Source organism: Neophocaena asiaeorientalis, unplaced genomic scaffold (genome assembly GCF_003031525.2).
Source record: "Neophocaena asiaeorientalis asiaeorientalis breed wild unplaced genomic scaffold, Neophocaena_asiaeorientalis_V1.1 scaffold14, whole genome shotgun sequence".
Classification (NCBI taxonomy): domain Eukaryota; kingdom Metazoa; phylum Chordata; class Mammalia; order Artiodactyla; family Phocoenidae; genus Neophocaena; species Neophocaena asiaeorientalis.
Window position 1 is genome coordinate 8,406,856 of NW_020175192.1, and position 17,437 is coordinate 8,424,292.

Genomic DNA, 17,437 nt, shown 5'->3' on the forward strand with positions numbered 1-17,437 from the left:
AATTTTTTAAAACAATTTCTTTTAGCTAAATTCCTAGAGGTAGGAGTTTTGAATTAAGGTTGACCATAGTAACACTACCTAAGGTAGTGAAAGCTTGAAAGTAACTAAGACATTGACATTATTATACTTATAATTAGACAATTAGGTTAAGTAAAATCTGACATATCACTTGATTGAAATATAATGAAGCTGTTAAAAAATTAATCAGTAGAGTGATGTGGAATCCCAAGTCAATCTGAATGTCTTTTTTTTTTTTAATAAAACCTTTTCTGTCTTGTCCAGTTTTGTTCTCTTCTATGTTTTTATGGAACTTTGTGCCTCTATTCTAACATTTATCAAGATACAGCTTGTTTATTATTTTCCTCTCTAGACATCAAGGTCTCCAGAGCTAGATTTATGTCTTTTCTTTTTTTGACATACGATTCATGTTTTCTTACTTGAAATGTATTTATCCATTTCTTTAAGAGAAACAGAAAACAAAATTGCATGCAGACCACAAATATAATTATACAAATATGTTGGTACAGGTTAGAAGGGAACAAAGAAATGAAAATAATTCTTACAGCACAATCATAGCCATATAGATGCTGTTTCAAATGGTTTTCTTATAAGAAAGTGTTTTTTAATGCAAAATGGTATAAAGAAGATTTACATGTCCATATTTCTTCCACACAGTGATAGCCATTGTTAATGTGGTCTATTCTTTTCAAACTTTTCTATGCCTTTTCTTTTAAACACTATTGAACTTATTACACCTATAAAAATTGTTTACTCTATTTTCTCCACATTTTCACTTTAAAGCTACTTTTTAACCGTTTATTATTAAACTCACATAAATAGTCTCACCTAAGTGATCTGTAGCCCTCAAAGGAAGAGAGCACATCAAATCAAACTCTTGGAAGAGATGAGGGACGGAGAACAAGGATCGTGTTCATGGAAATAGTGATGGCCTTTTTCAAGCAGCTGAAATTATTTTGTTTTGTTTTGTTTTCAAGCAAAATGGCCAGTCCTGAAGCCAGCCACATACATGTAGGTAGAATGATAGGAAACAAATAAGTGGGTAGGAAATCAGAAGGTTTAGAAAGAATTCCTAAAAGACAACTCTTGGAAGAAGAGGAGGTAGAACAACCTGGAGGCTGTGTAGTGCTGTCTAAGCTAATCTGACCTTATTAAGAAATAAGGTGAAGATAAGAAACAAGATCATATTTACATCTGTAAATCACAAGTGTAAAACACTATGGCCGAGGTGGGTGTCTCACTAAACCACAGAGTAAGGTGATTTCTAATAAATGGAGAAAAGGACATCAATAAGTACTTGTTTCAGCCTTCCCATGAGAAAAAACAAAGTCTGTGAGGAGGAGATATATTCTTGCACTAGAAAATTCCTTTGTTACCTAGTCCTTCCATATTTGGAAATAAAATTTCCCCACCCCTGACCCCGCCCACAAAGACCTCAATGCAATGCTCCTTCAGATGGTAACAAGGGAAGTTCCTATCTAGATGAAGTCAGTTATTTCTTCTGATATGGCTGCTTCAAGGACATAAAGACTAGAATATTCTGTGGGGGGGGGGCAGAGCTACCTTAAGTGCTCTGAATATCCATAAAACAATGGTACTCCCCTAGTGTCCTTCAAAAGATGTTCTGCAATGAGGGGATTAATCTATACGTGCCCTGCCCCAATATAGTAGCTACTAACCACATACGACTACTGAGCACTTTAAATGAGGCTAGTGTGATTCAGGAACTAAATTTTTAATTTTATCTAAGTTTAATCAGTTGAAAATTAAATTTAAATAGCCACACATGGCTAGCAGCTACCATATTGAACAGCCAACTGTAAGCCATGCCTTTGTGCTTATCACTTAGCTTTCTCTGATCTAGGTCAATGTAGATCCAGGTATACTGGTCCAATCAAATCCGATTACGTGATAATGGCCTTTATCTAGCCTTACCCAATGCTGAGGCTTGCATGTGTGAACGGCATACTGATTATGCCTGATATAAAGCCATCATGATGCCAAAATCCAGGCACACATCAGCTCTGTGCATAGAGCTTTTATGTTTGCAAATAGAAAATCTCAGAACTATAGTACCTTTCCCCAACTTCCCTTTCCTAGGTTGGGCATATATTCACTAATACTGTAGATGTTGACAAATTATTTTTTCTCTGACTCCTATTAATAGTTCAATACAGCTAGTGAGGAAAAAAAATATGTATTCATATATATATATATATATATGCACTTTATATCTAAAAGGGGAAATTGAAATCTTAAACCAAGTATGAGTTTTCAACTGCAAACACATAGTTTAGTAACCTGGGAACAAATATTCTAAGTACCCCCATAAACCCAAGACTCCTTTTCACCTCATCCCCGATCGAGACTTGTTAAGCAGTCTCTCATGATAAGCCACAGTATTTGCTTTCTGCTTGTCTTCCTTCCTTGGCTTAGCCATCAGAATAAATGGAATGAATGATTTAGGGTGATGAAATCAGTGAGATGAAACTAAAACGTACTACTGAGCTACTAAGTAGAAGGGATGAACTCCAGGAAAACCCTTGAATGGATGAGAAATTAAGAAGTTCGAATTAAGCTTGTTGAAAAATGTATCTGCAGAGTTATTGGTTCTTTGTTTCTTGATGATTGGCTCTAAGGGAAATTCAGCCCAAGGATGTTTTAATTCCTTTGGCTTCTTGCTGTCTGCTTTTCAACAGGACTAGTTCAGCTCTGAATGCAGGAGGGGCTTTCGTGGCTGAAAGTGAGGTTTTAGAAGGGTACGTTTTTAAAAATGTGGCTTTCCTAGAACCTGAACCGATTAAGGAAGTAAATGAGAGACAAACTGCTGCAGGTCTCTGAATAGGAAATGATCTGTGAGTAAATTGAACAAGCCAGGAGACAGTAAATAGGCAATTAACATTCATTTTGGCAAATCTGCACCTGTTGGAGCTGAAAATACAAAGGGAAACATGAAGGAGGATGACAGAGCAAACCTGTCAAAAATCGTAGAATCGAAAGATTTTAAATCCTGAGCTTCACGAAATCATGAGTGTAAATTATATGAAGCTGCAAATTTGGCCAGACATCAAGAAAGATACAATCCACAAAGAAATCGTGTCTTAGCCACCTTTTCTCCACCTAAGTGTGCCTGAAGAGTTTCGGTGGATTCGGTGTGGCTGCTGGTGGTGTTTTAGATGCTTGTTATCCTTGGGGATTCAGGAAGTCTTGATAAATCTTTTGGGGGCAAGACTGTTCACAGAGGAAGTTATTTAAGGACTCCATTCTCTTCTCCATCCGCGGTTTCTTTTCCATTTTGGAAGGCTTCTACCATCATCCCACAAAGACCCACTGCCTGAAAGGAGCCTCTGTGGTCAGGCCATTCAAGATGGTTATTCTCTTGCTCTCTGTATATCCCCTGCTTGACCAGTCCCTACTTCACTCACACGACTATCCAATTCTCTTAATCATTAACTACCCACGTGTTTGCTCCCTGCCCCTGCAGCTGGTTTCCCTGGTAACTGGTGAGCCACTCTGATGTCAATGCCCCTATAAATGGCAGCCTCCTTCTCCTCTGAGTAGTGAAGATTGCTGCCACGTCCTGTCTGCCGTCTTCTGTACACGGTGGGGTGTCACTCCAGGACCTTTTGCTTCAGACATGTAAGATCTCCCTATCCAATAAATCATTGATATCTCTGTTGCTGTCTCCGGGTTCTTTCTTTGATCTTGAGGCTGGGCAACTATGAGGCTTGCAGGCCTATGGAGTGCAGCCCAACAGAGCCTTTTGGAAAAGTTAGGATCATGCTTTGGAATCCACTTCACTAACTCTGCTTTCCTGGGAACTGTGCCGTGTCCTACATCTTTATGTCCTTCTTCTTAGGATTCCGTGTTTACCATCTAAGTTCTAAATGTCTCCGATAAATCCAATCACTGGGATTTATGGCTGATCTTTCTAAATCTTGGCTCCATTTTACCAGAGACTTCAAGAAATAATCCCCTAAGAAAAACATAAAATAAATATTTGGAAAGTCTAGGCCCCATGGCTGGCCTTTGGAAAAGATATTCTTAGGCAGGTGTGCATTTGGCTTTTGTTAGTTACATGGATTAGGGAAGCAACTTCCTTTGCATGAGAGAGTCCACCTGACAGAGGTGTTCTAACGCTAAACTAAGATAATAAGATGATTTATAAGGAATTTTCTCTAGATGAGACAATTGAACATCTAGTTCTGAAATTGTTTATACATACCCATTCAAGAGACAGAGGAATGAGCTGGAATTACCTTCTAAGACTATGATTTGATACCGTATATCCCAAGCTATATTCAGTAGAATATTGGTATCCTGGGGCATGCCAAGAGGTGTTCTCCATAATCAATAAACTTTTAGAAAGTTGTGTCTATATCTGCTATCCCTGAAAATTAATAGTGTATAACCCAGTGAAATTTACAAGAAGAAACACACCTCATCTCAACACCATTAACCTCGCAAAGGACTCCATTGTCTCACAGCGCAGGGTTTGGATAATTCTCATTTAATCTATAGTTCGGGGCACAATTTTATCCACTCTCTTGCTGGAGTATCATACTGATTGGCTCCCAAAAGAGCAAGTAATCAATGGAACAGGATAGAAAGCCCAGAGATAAACCCACACACCTATGGTCACCTTATTTTTGATAAAGGAGGCAAGAATATACAGTGGAGAAAAGACAGCCTCTTCAATAAGTGGTGCTGGGAAAACTGGACAGCTACATGGAAAAGAATGAAATTAGAACACTCCCTAACACCATACACAAAAATAAACTCCAAATGGATTAAAGACCTAAATGTAAGGGCAGACACCATAAAACTCTTAGAGGAAGACACTCTAAGACATAAATGTCTTAGAAAACATAAGAAATGTCATAGAAAACACTCTATGACATAAATCTCAGAAAGAAACTTTTTGACCCACCTCCTAGAGAAATGGAAATTTAAAAGAAATAAACAAATGGGACCTAATGAAACTTAAAAGCTTTTGCACAGCAAAGGAAACCATAAACAAGACGAAAAGACAACCCTCAGAATGGGAGAAAGTATTTGCAAATGAAGCAACTGACAAAAGATTAATCTCCAAAATTTACAAGCAGCTCATAAGAAAGAGAAAAACAAATACTGTATGCTAACACATATATATGGAATCTAAAAAAAAAAAAAGGTTCTGAAAAACCTAGGGGCAGGACAGGAATAAAGATGCAGACGTAGAGAATGGTATTGAGGACACAGGGAGGGGGAAGGGTAAGCTGGGACAAAGTGAGAGAGTGGCATGGACATATATACACTACCAAACATAAAATAGATAGCTAGTGGGAAGCAGCCACATAGCACAGGGAGATCAGCTCCGTGCTTTTTGACCATCTAGTGGGTGGGATAGGGAGGGTGGGAGGGAGATGCAAGAGGGAGGAGATATGGGGATATATGTATATGTATAGCTGATTCACTTTGTTATACAGCAGAAACGAACACACCATTGTAAAGCAATTATAGTCCAATAAAAATGTTTAAAAAAAATCCAAGAAACAAAATGACTGTACAAGGCAATCCATTGATACTATGTGTCCTTGATATGATACAAGGAAACGGACACTTTACCTCTTTGGTCTTCCTCCCTATAACCTGGTCTAATCATAAGAAAAACAGGAGACAAATAGAGGGACATCTGCAGAATACCTGCCTAGTACCCCTCAAAACTGGCAAGGTCGCCAAAAACAAGGAAAGCCTGAGAAACTGCCACAGCCAAAAGGAGTCTAAGGAGACATGACAGTTATATGTAATGTAGTTTCTTAAATGAGATCCTGCAATGGAAAAAGGACACTAGGTAAAAACTAAGGAAATATGAATAAACTACGGGCTTTAGTTAATAATGATGTATCAATATTGGTTCATTAATCGTAATGAACATACTATACTAATGTAAGATGTTAATAATAGGGGAAACTGGGTACAGGTATATGGGGACTCTCCATACCATCATGTCAGTTTTTCCGTAAATCTAAAACTATTCTAAAAAATGAAGTTCATTAAAAAATTTAAAAGGCAACAAAACAAAACAAAATACACTTAGCCCAAACCTTTGCTACTTTAAATACTAGCTGCCTGCTCTTTTAACCCAATAAGCAACTCCATGCCCAGCCTGAGCATAGTGATTGCAGGGCCCAACAGCCAGTTTCCCTGGCAGGATTAGCCTCCTTCAGCATCTTTTCTTACCTAGCAATACCACCTCCGTTAGAAGTAAAGCATAAAGACTGGTTCAAATGGCGGAGTAGAAGGATGTGCTCTCATTTCCTCCTGTGAGAGCACTGGAATCACGACTAACTGTTGAACAATCATCAATAGGAAGACTCTGGAACTCACCAAAAAAGATACCCCACGTCCAAAGACAAAGGAGAAGCCACAAGGAGACAGTGGAAGGGGCGCAGTCACAATCAAATCAAATCCCATAACTGCTGGGTGGGTGACTCACAAACTGGAGGACACTTATACCACATTAGTGCACCCACTGGAGTGAAGGTTCTGAGCCCCACGTCAGGCTTCCCAACCTGGTGTCTAGCAATGGGAGGAGGAATTCCTAGAGAATCAGACTTTGAAGGCTAGCAGGATTTGATTGCAACACTCCGACAGGACTGGGGGAAACAGAGACTCCACTCTTGGAGGGCACACACAAACTCATGTGCACATCGGGACCCAGGGGAAGGAGCAGTGAACCCAGGGGAGACTGAACCAGACCTACCTGCTAGTGTTGGAGGGTCTCCTGCAGACGCAGGGGGTGGCTGTGGCTCACCATGAGGACAGGGACATTGGCAGCGGAAGTTCTGGGTAGTACTCCTTGGCAACATCCAGCTCTACCCACCACCAGTCCCTCCCATCAGGAAACTTGCACAAGCCTCTTTGATAGCCATCAAAACCCTTCAATGGTTCCCATTGCATTTAGGATAAAATCCAAATTCTTTTGTCCCTTTCTGTCCCTCAGCCTCAACTCCTGCCCACACTCTGAATTTCAGTTATTCAAAACTGCCTACTGTTGCCCTGCATATGTTTTATTCCCTTTTGCTTTGTTGCGTGCTGAAAGAATGGTCATTCACGTTTATACTACACTGCTTTGTGTCAGGTACATGTTAATATAATAATTTTTACAATAACCTTGTAAGATAGGTAATTCCATTTGCTCCCATTTTTCAGAGGAGGAAATTAAGCCCAGAGAAATCAATTAGCAAAGGCCATAGGGATGAGAATCCAGGCAAACTGGGGCCAGAGGCCTTCTTCTTACTACTGCATTTTAGGCTCTTTCAAGTAGAAGGTCGGGCAGAGGCCATCAAAGGAAACACCCTGCTCCTTCTTCAGGATTCAGGTCAATAGTTCCTTCTTTCAAATGCCTCCGCTTCCTTCAGAATCCCTGTCTGCCCTCCTCCCACTTCCAGTCTGATGTGGTACCTCTGATGTCTGCTCCCCTATCACATTGTGTATCTGTCCATCCTGAACACTTCCCAGGTCCCACATTATTTAGTCTCTGCATGGAGTGTCATTTAAAAAGAAAAAACAGGGCTTCCCTGGTGGCGCGGTGGTTGAGAGTCCACCTGCCGATGCAGGGGACACGGGTTCGTGCCCCGGTCCGCGAGGATCCCACGTACCGCGGAGCGGCTGGGCCCGTGAGCCATGGCCGCTGAGCCTGAGCGTCCGGAGCCTGTGCTCCACAGCGGGAGAGGCCACAACAGTGAGAGGCCCGCGTACCGCAAAAAAAAATAAAAATAAATAAAAATAAAAAGAAATAACAGCCCAGCAACCCAAAGTAATTAAAAACAAACTCCATTTTTTATTTGTGACTTGTGAAGAACATTGAAAGCAGATCCAATTAATGACCCACAATTCTCTAAAGCCTCTGTCCTGTACAACCTCAGTCTCTCTCATTCCCCAAAGCTATGGCAGGGTCACTTGTTCAATTCCCCAATTAAAAAGAAAGAAAAAAACCCAGTACCCAGACCACATGACTTATGCTCTCTGTCAACCACATTTTATCTTTACCCATATTTTATCTTGCTGGTTTTCTGGTATTTGTTTATGTTTCTACTGCTGACAGGAATTCTTCAAGGGATCAGTGGCATGTTAATAAATCCTGTCCCCATCACACCTCTCCTAAAGCACTTATCATATTATATATCTTCCCCCACTACCCAAGCATACTTTATTCCGATACTTTCCCTCCTGTGGGAAAACTTAAATGACCACTAACTTTCTTTGTAATTAATTTTAAAACTGCAGTGTTTCAATCAATACAAATCTAAGCCCAAGCATCAAGCTGATAATATGGATAATATGCACTTGTAATTACACATTCAGTTAACTATAAAACCTATTATTACACTAACAAAATGTATAAAACTCCTTAACCAACTAGGAACTTAGAGCAGCTGCAATACCGGTGCTTGCCATTTCACAGTTGTTCAGAGATTGTGTAAAAGGAGTTACACAAAGTGCTGGGGAGCTGTTTTTGCATAAAATCACAGTATTTTTTTAGATTAAGCACTAAATTTGCATGCAAGACCTTGGGATACAAGAACACAAAGAGTAGGGATCTAGACACCAAACGAACATTTAGCACAAAAGCATTGTGGGAGGATGGAAGTCATTGCCTGACAGTACCCCGCTCATAAGCTCTTAATTAATAGGTGTTACTCCCCCTGAAATTATGTTCATATTGCAAAACTGGACATCCATGTTCCGTGTTGTATAAAAAGTGAAATGTATTAAGGACAGTACTCCTTTGGGGGAGGAGGTAAGTATCATGTATCACTGGATAAAGTACATGAGGCAAAGCCTGATGCAAAGTACTCACCAAGTGGTAGCTAGCATCACTATTTATGTGGAATGAATAAACCCACATATTTATCCAAGACAGAATGAAAGAGATCCCAGGGACAACAAAGGAGGAAATAGAAGCCAAGAGCAGAGCCAGCGAAGGGCCTCAGTTAATACAGGAGGAAGATTCAAGTATAGACAGGAACCAGTTGAATATCTTTGTCCCCAGGTTCTGCTGATGGTGACAGGAGGGCAGCTGCTGAGCTGAAGCTCTGAGCAGAGTCTCTGTTCTTGCCCTTTCTAGCCTTTCCTTTTTCCATTTGAGAGCTAAATGGACCAAATGGGACGGTTGGAAGGTTAGTATTGTCCTGAATGTTAGTCCCTCTTGGGCACCCAGAGCCCCCTCTGTGCTCCCACGTCCCTCCCCCTGCACTCAGCATTGCTCTGCATCAAATATCTATCCCTTGTTCACTCTGTTCTGAATGTCTTCATTCTGGCTTCTTTCATTCCCCCCTACTACCATCTATTCCTGGATTCTGACTTTTCTTCCACCCTTTTTTCTTATCCGTCCATATAAATGTCTTGTTTATTACAGATTACCAATTATGCGCAACTTCTGTGTAACCATTTTTTTTATCATTTGCATGCAGAATGGTTGCATTTTATTTGAGGGATGGAATCCTGAAGGACGCATTTAACTTGAAATATGCATTTGTGAAACTCATCCTATCAAATGATGGCAGATCTCTCTGTTCACCAGCTAAAGTGGCACTGCCATGTAGCAGTCACAATGTCAGCACAACTCATGCTGCCTGCCAGCTTTGGAATTCTGTGATTCTGGACAAAAGAAATTCAATTCGGGGCATTTACATAATTTTGTATTACCTTCATAAAATCAGACTTTCTTCATATTTTAATTGCACAACTTTGGATTTGCATTTGTCACAATTACATTTATATGATTATAGATTGCATGGTAGTAGGGCTATTCATTTCAGAGGTAAAGGGGTAAAATGGAGTCTTAGAAAGCCTGAGGAAGGTGAGATCAACAGCTCACCTGTCCAGTTATCTGAGATGGGCAAGCTATTGTTCTATGCAGAGGAGACAAATTACATGATTCTGGGAGTGACTCAACAATCAAGTGAGAAACTAGTACCTACCAACCTGCAGGATGATATCCAGGAGACAGCTGTCTGTGTAACTCCTGAGAGAAACATTCCTTATTTTTATGTAAATCAATAGAAATTACCTGCAATTTCAAAATTTCCATGAACTCAAATAAAAATAAAATACTTCTCTCAAAGAAAACACGACTTAAGACTTAAGCTCTTGAAATAAGTAAACCACTCCTATCCTGGCTTTTAAAAAAAGGAAGGAGAGAAACAAAACAGTGGTTTGTGATCTCATCAGAATAATCATTCAGTTTTTCCATGAGGAGCAAAGCACTGTTCTATTACTTTTTAAATTACTCCTCCAAAATAATCAAGAATCATCACAATTAAATTTATGAGACTTATAAGAGCAAAGGAGTCTTTTTTCCCTCTTCTTTTTTGCTATAGAAGGAACACTGTCGATTCTAAAGTCAGAGCTACACTAGCCATAATCTTCTCTTATCCCTCCAGTCATCATTAATTTTTTTTTTAAAGATTTTTTGACGTGGACCATTTTTAAAGTCTTTATTGAATTTGTTACAATATTGCTTCTGTTTTATGTTTTGGTTTTTTGTCTGCGAGGCATATGAGATCTTAGCTCCCCGATAAGTGATCGAACCCTTACCCCCTGCACTGGAAGGCAGTCTTAACCACTGGACTGCCAGGGAAGTCCCAATCATCATTAATTTTTATGCAAACTATTTTTAAAGAGGCTGTAGGTATTCAAAAATGAACAGGATGTTCTCTTGGTCCTAAAATAATCACAAATAACTGTAGTACATAACTAAGTTCCTATATTTTAAGATAATACTTTGTACTTCTCATTCCATTCATTGTAGAAAAGTATGAGGGAGAGAAGTGAATAGGAGAGATCCAAGAAGGAAACTTTAAAGGGAAATTTAGAAAGATGGACCAGAAATTTGCATTCTAGCATACAATTTATGAAACATAGTTTCATATGATTACCTCAGATTTATTTTCACTGTAACTCTGTGAGAGAAATAGGATGGTAACATTTTACATTTCAACTGTAAAATTGGGAGTGACTTTACCAAACTCATGGGACTAGAAAAGAACAGAAGTTAGATTGAAATCCAAAGCTGAACTCCAAAGTCCATTCTCCTTCATTATACTGTACAGACCTTTTAGGACAATGACAGCGTGGGACAAGGAAGCAGAAAGGAATTAGGCCATTTATGATGGAAGAAACAGAATTACCAAAGGCATGGTGATCTGTAACACACGGGCAATTTGGAGAGTTGAAGGAACTGAAGATGAATCACAAAAGATAGGTCAGGACCAAGTCAAAGGTGTGTATTTAATTTAATTCAGTGAGCAATGGCAGGTATTCCATCCACAAATATACAAAACCAATGTTTCTTGGGTAAACCTCCTACATTTTATGAATTATTGTAGGCATTAAAGACATGGAGAAAATAATGATCCTGCTATCACCATACTAACAAAACAGTGGAGAGACATATATAGAAATATTTACAATACACTGGGGAAATTTCTGTAATGAGCACGAGTATAAGGTGAAAAAAGAGCCCAGGAAAATAATCTGCTAAATCTATCTTGAAATGTTGAAATTTTTGAATTTGGCACCCCAAAACAATTACAATAGTAACCTCAAATATTACTGATCACAGATCGCCATAACAAATATAATAATAGTTAAAAAGTTTGAAATGTTGTGAGAATTACCAAAATGTGACCCAGAGACATGAAGTGAGCAAACGCTGTTGAAAAAATGGTGGTGGTAGAGTTGCTCAGGATTGCCACAAACCTTCAATATGTACACAATACAAAATCTGCAAAGCACAGTGACAAAACACAATAAAACGAGGTCTATGCATTTGAATTCTGAATTAATATATTTCATTCCATGGTAAAGAAAGTGAGTGAGGACTTCCCTGGTGGTGCAGTGGTTAAGTATCTGCCTGCCAATGCAGGGGACACGGGTTCAATCCCTGGTCCGGGAAGATCCCACATGCTGCAGAGCAACTATGCCCGTGCACCACAACTACTGAGCCTGCACTCTAAAGCCCGCGAGACACAACTACTGAGCCCGTGAGCCACAACTACTGAGCCCGCGTGCAAAAACTACGGAAGCCCGCACGCCTAGAGCCCGTGCTCTGCAACAAGAGAAGCCACTGCAATGAGAAGCCCACACACCACAACGAAGAGTAGCCCTCACTCGCCGCAACTAGAGAACGCCCGAGTGCAGCAACGAAGACCCAACGCAGACAAATTTTTTTTTTATATTTTAAAAAAGTAAGTGAGTGAAAAGTGCAGGTGAGAAAGGTATTTGGTTTTATTTCAAACATCTGTATATTGATAGGAATTTAATCAATAAGATTCAATCTGGAACTGGATATCAGGTTTATAGTAGTAGTTTAAATTTAGGAAATTGTAAGTTTTACCATTTATACCTGTCTATTCTTGATGAGGAATAAAGATCTGTTCTGTAAGCAAGAGAAATGTAATGATGGGTAAATATGCCACGAACCAAATTTTAAAACGTAATACCTTATCACTTGTCTAGCATAAATGATATCCCCTGGATTCAGTTAGAAACCTGCATTTAAATGCTGGATGAAAATATAAACTAAAACATAGACGTGAGTGGGAAACATACTGAAAGCCAGTGATTTTATATACATACTCATTTAATCCTTAAAACTTATGTTTCATAATCTTTCTAAGATCTTACAAAGTGTTATTTTTCTAAACAACAAGAATAGATATCTCTGTAGAACAATGTTATGAGAACAATATAATTTATGTTTCTCTCCTCAATCCCCATTCCTTTCACCTTCTTCCTAGTATATCACAGTCAACAAAAAATCTTAAGTAAATGCTTTTGGCCAAAGAGAAAAGTCTTTTATATACATATGAATTTTATATAAATATATAAAAATCAATTTAAAAGGACAAAGAACCATGAAGAGAAAAATATGAATAGGAAATTCACAAAAATAGAACTACAATTCAGGCAAGAAACACTCAAAAAACTCAATTTCACTAATAATTAAGGATATACAAAAAATGACAAGAGGCAGCGTTTTTCCACTCTAATTTAGCAAACGTATCTTTAATATTGGCAAGTACACAGGAAAAAATGGCATTCTTTTAAACTGTGAAAGAACAATTACTCAAGGTTTAATAAAATTTTAAATGTTCAAGCCTAACTGACACAGCAATTTTACTTCTTGCAGTCTATCCTGATACTTTCACAAATAAACACACACACACACACACGCACACACACACACATACATAGATACTGTACTGTAGCATTGCTTTGTAAAGTTAAAATCTGGAAATTAATCAAGTGTTCTTCAATAATGAAGTATTGAGTAAATCATTGTACAACTGCAAATGGAATGCAATGTAGCATTTAAATAGAATGAGGTATCCATATATATGTATATGTATATATATATATATATTATAATGACAGAGAAAATTTCCAAAACATATTATTAAGTCACAAAACAATGTCTATAATGTGTATAGTAAAATATTATTAATTTTTAAAACTGAACTATATATGTATGTGTCTGTATATAATACATAAATATATCTAACTGTACATGAAAAGTAAGGAGTGAGAGACATTGTATGTTTCTATGACTAATTATGTTAATGAAATTAATTCTGAGACAGTTGAGGTGACTGGAGGGCAGCTAAAAGTATAATTTATTGTTCTCTACGTATCAGAGTGCTGGAATTTTTAACAGGCAGATACCCATGTATTACATGTAATAGCTGAGAAAATTGTATCTTAAAAAATAATTTGCGGGCTTCCCTGGTGGAGCAGTGGTTGAGAGTCCGCCTGCCGATGCAGGGGACACGGGTTCGTGCCCCGGTCCGGGAAGATCCCACATGCCGCGGAGCGGCTGCGCCCGTGAGCCGTGGCCGCTGAGCCTGCGCGTCCGGAGCCTGTGCTCCACAACGGGAGAGGCCACAACAGTGAGAGGCAAAAAAAAAAAAAAAAAAATTGACAGCTACATGAAGAGAGAACTGACACCTGGAGATTTTTCAGATGCATAGCCAGCTCTGTTCTCGCTGACTAGAGTAAGCAAACCTTCTCTATTCTTACTGATCTGCTTAATTGGACCGGGAGGTGGCAGCAATAGGGAGGGAGGTTTGCTTTCTACGTGTATCACATAGTAGGAATTATTGTTTGTAGGCACCAACAAAGAGAATGGTACTGAATCCTAAGAGGTCCATGATGCTGGATCTGTATGATTTATTATTCAGTTAAAACCTCTAAAGAGGGAAATAAGACCTCATTGTCAACTCTGATTTTATATTCTCTCACTTTGCAATTCAATGAGTGAGTCAGGTGGGTATTGCCAAAAACTGGTTATGGATTTCACCCAAAGATGTATAATTGTGTTTGTATGCAGAGTTTCATCTTCATGTGCTTTGTATGATTTTATTTTTACCCCTTTTCTTTAATTTAATTTTTATTTATGTATTTTCTTCACCCACTCAGACCAGAATGACAGGACGTAGCTGCTTAATATTTAAGCCATTTTTCATGCATCCCTCTGATTCAGTTCTGGGCCTCTCCCTCACTGCTCTAGAAACAGGTGAGCTGCTTGCAATTCCCATGCCCTCCTTAACACCAAAACTATGCTGAGCTACTCTGCCACTGCCAGTCTCATCTAGAAGGTACATTTTTACTCTCTACATCTGGAAACAAGGGAAATAAAGATCAGAATATATTTGGCTTTAGCTGTAATTTAGACTTTGCTTTTATTTAACAAGCAGGATGATTCAGACCTCTGCTGGAATTACACTGCCTTTAGGGGTTACTGAGATTTAGTCAACTTCTGCATCAGCAGTGATGTTCTACATCTTTTGGAAGGAGTATTGGTGGTAGGACCTGGGGACAGGAAAGTGGGAATTTAGAAGGATGCATTGGTAAAACCTACACATCTACATCTTCTCAAGAAATAGGCCCCCAGAAAATGTATTTAACCATGCAAATACTCATATCCTTTTACAAGTAATTCTATTCTGTAAATCCTTCCCAAAGAAAAAAAGAAACAAAATGTGGGAAAGGAATTATGCACTACGTTGACCATCAGGCAGTATTTATAATGAAAAACTGAAAACCATTAAGTTCTCCGATAGTAGGATGATGATTTCATAAAATGTTTATATTCAGTCTTACAGTGCTTTACAGAGATTGAAATGAGTGGTAATGAAAAAGATTTAGCAACACAAAAAATACTTATTAGTGAGAAAGGAACATGCAAATTAATACATACACTGTGGTTAAAGCACTGCAAACAAATGCATGGGAAATAGACCAAGAGGAAATGAAATAATAATGCTAAGAGGAAAAGAGGAAAGAAAACACCATAATCTTAGTTTTCAGATTTTTATTGTATGCTTATACTTTTTGATTAAAAACATTTATAAACTAATATGGCATATACTTTTTTTAATGCTTAATTCCTTTTAAACAAGCAGGAAGCTGGAGTAAGGACCATATATCTTTGTATCAAATCTAAAAATTCTCTACATCTCCGTATCCCCATTCTCCCTAATCCTATCCCCAATACACATGAGTATACACACACACTCCTCCTGAACAAGAAGATAGGAGCTGCAGGTGTTTGTAAGTCTTTCTCGTTAGTGGGTGCATTTCTGGCAGGGGGACATCAGGTTAAGAGCTCTCAATTTTCCTCTTTTTCTGAAAAAATACCTCTTTTCTTCAGAAATAATCATCTCGCACTGCATTACTCTTCCTGGCAAAATCCAGCATGATAACCATGTGAAGTGATAGCAATATACGTTTACACTCCAAATAAACATCGAAACAGGACCAGCCCAGGCATTCTCTTATCAGCAGATCTTGAATAATCTATCAAAAAGCATGAGACTGATGGTAAGATTATAGAGACTAATCCATTCTTCTCAAGATTGCTCCCATGTTCCCCAAAGGCAATCATTTGTCCTTTTAAATCTTTAGTGAGAGAGATTCTATGCCATCACCACCACTACACACGCACATGCACGTACACTCCCCATTCAAGATTTTCTGAATAACTTGAATAGCTGGATGATTAAGGAAGGCTGCAGAGGTTCTCCTAAGCTCTTAATTAAAACTAAAAGCAGTAGCAAAAACTAAGAACGAAAATGTACTACAGTGATCAGTAGTGGACTGAATATGTAACTGTTCTTGTCTTCTTCGTCCTCACATGTGAGTGAGGAACTATTCTATAAACCTGATTTTAATGGTGGGAAAAGCTGAGATTTAGAGAAGATAATTATAACAAGGTCCCATAGCTGTGAAATATCATATGTGTGATTCACAGGAACCTGCAGCTCAGGCTCTGCCCTACCTCTCACTCCCATTAAGTTATACTCTTTATCAGAGCTGTAATGTATCGTTGGGCAGGTTGGACACTGCACAACTCTTAGGAGCATTACTTACTTTGTAGTCTATGTGAATGATACTCCCAAGAGTTGGGCAGGGCACAGGCTGCACAACCTTATGTACTACGTACATTATCCCTCTGGATGTTTCTATCATCACTTATCAGCTCAGCCCATCACTTTCAAAGAGGTCAATTGACACAGAGTAAAATTCATTCTGGTTGGGGTCACAAAACTAGCAAAAATGAATTCTGAGCTCTTGGTCAGCAGAGATTTTCTTATGTTTCTTTAGTAACATCTCCAGTAACAGACCCAGTACTAGACACAGAACAGGAACTTAATAAATGTACATTAACTGATTATATGATCTTCTAGGAAAACTACTGTAAATCATGTAAAGGGATCTTTCGGAGGATATTAGGAAATATTTTGTAGCAGGTGCTAAACACATTTCAGACTATAAATTGGAATACAGTATAGTAGGTGGCTCTTCTATGAATGAGCAAGGGCAGCTACTTAGTACCTGTGCTGAAGAAAATTTAAACTAAAGTTCATTTGCTCCAGGTCTATAGAGAAACAGAAATGAAATGATGTGCATTTACGTGAATATTCAATTTTGCCATCTCCTGGCCACAATGCAAATTACTGACAGTTTTAGAAATGTTTTAAGAGTATGATTATCAAAATTCTTCGAATAAATCAAATACAGTCATAAGAATAAAAACAAAATTGGAAATTCGGCTTGCTGGTTTCATATCCTTGCTTTCGATTTGCAGACCTCTGCCTAATTAAATGCATGTGTAAATGTGACTCCCCATAAACAGGTGGCAAAACTAAGATTCAGAGAGAACTGATTTGCTCAAGATAAATGATGAAGCAGGGGGGAGCCCTATAATTCAGTCTTTTGTAAATCTTAAACAGATGTTTTGAAAAGAAAAGAAATGAGGGAGTGTGACACATCTGGGTTCTCCAGTTTTCTTAGCCCAGTGTCCTAGGCTGAGCCAGTTTCAAGAGGAACAGAATATACTGAGTGGATAATCACTACAGCAGAGAAGTGA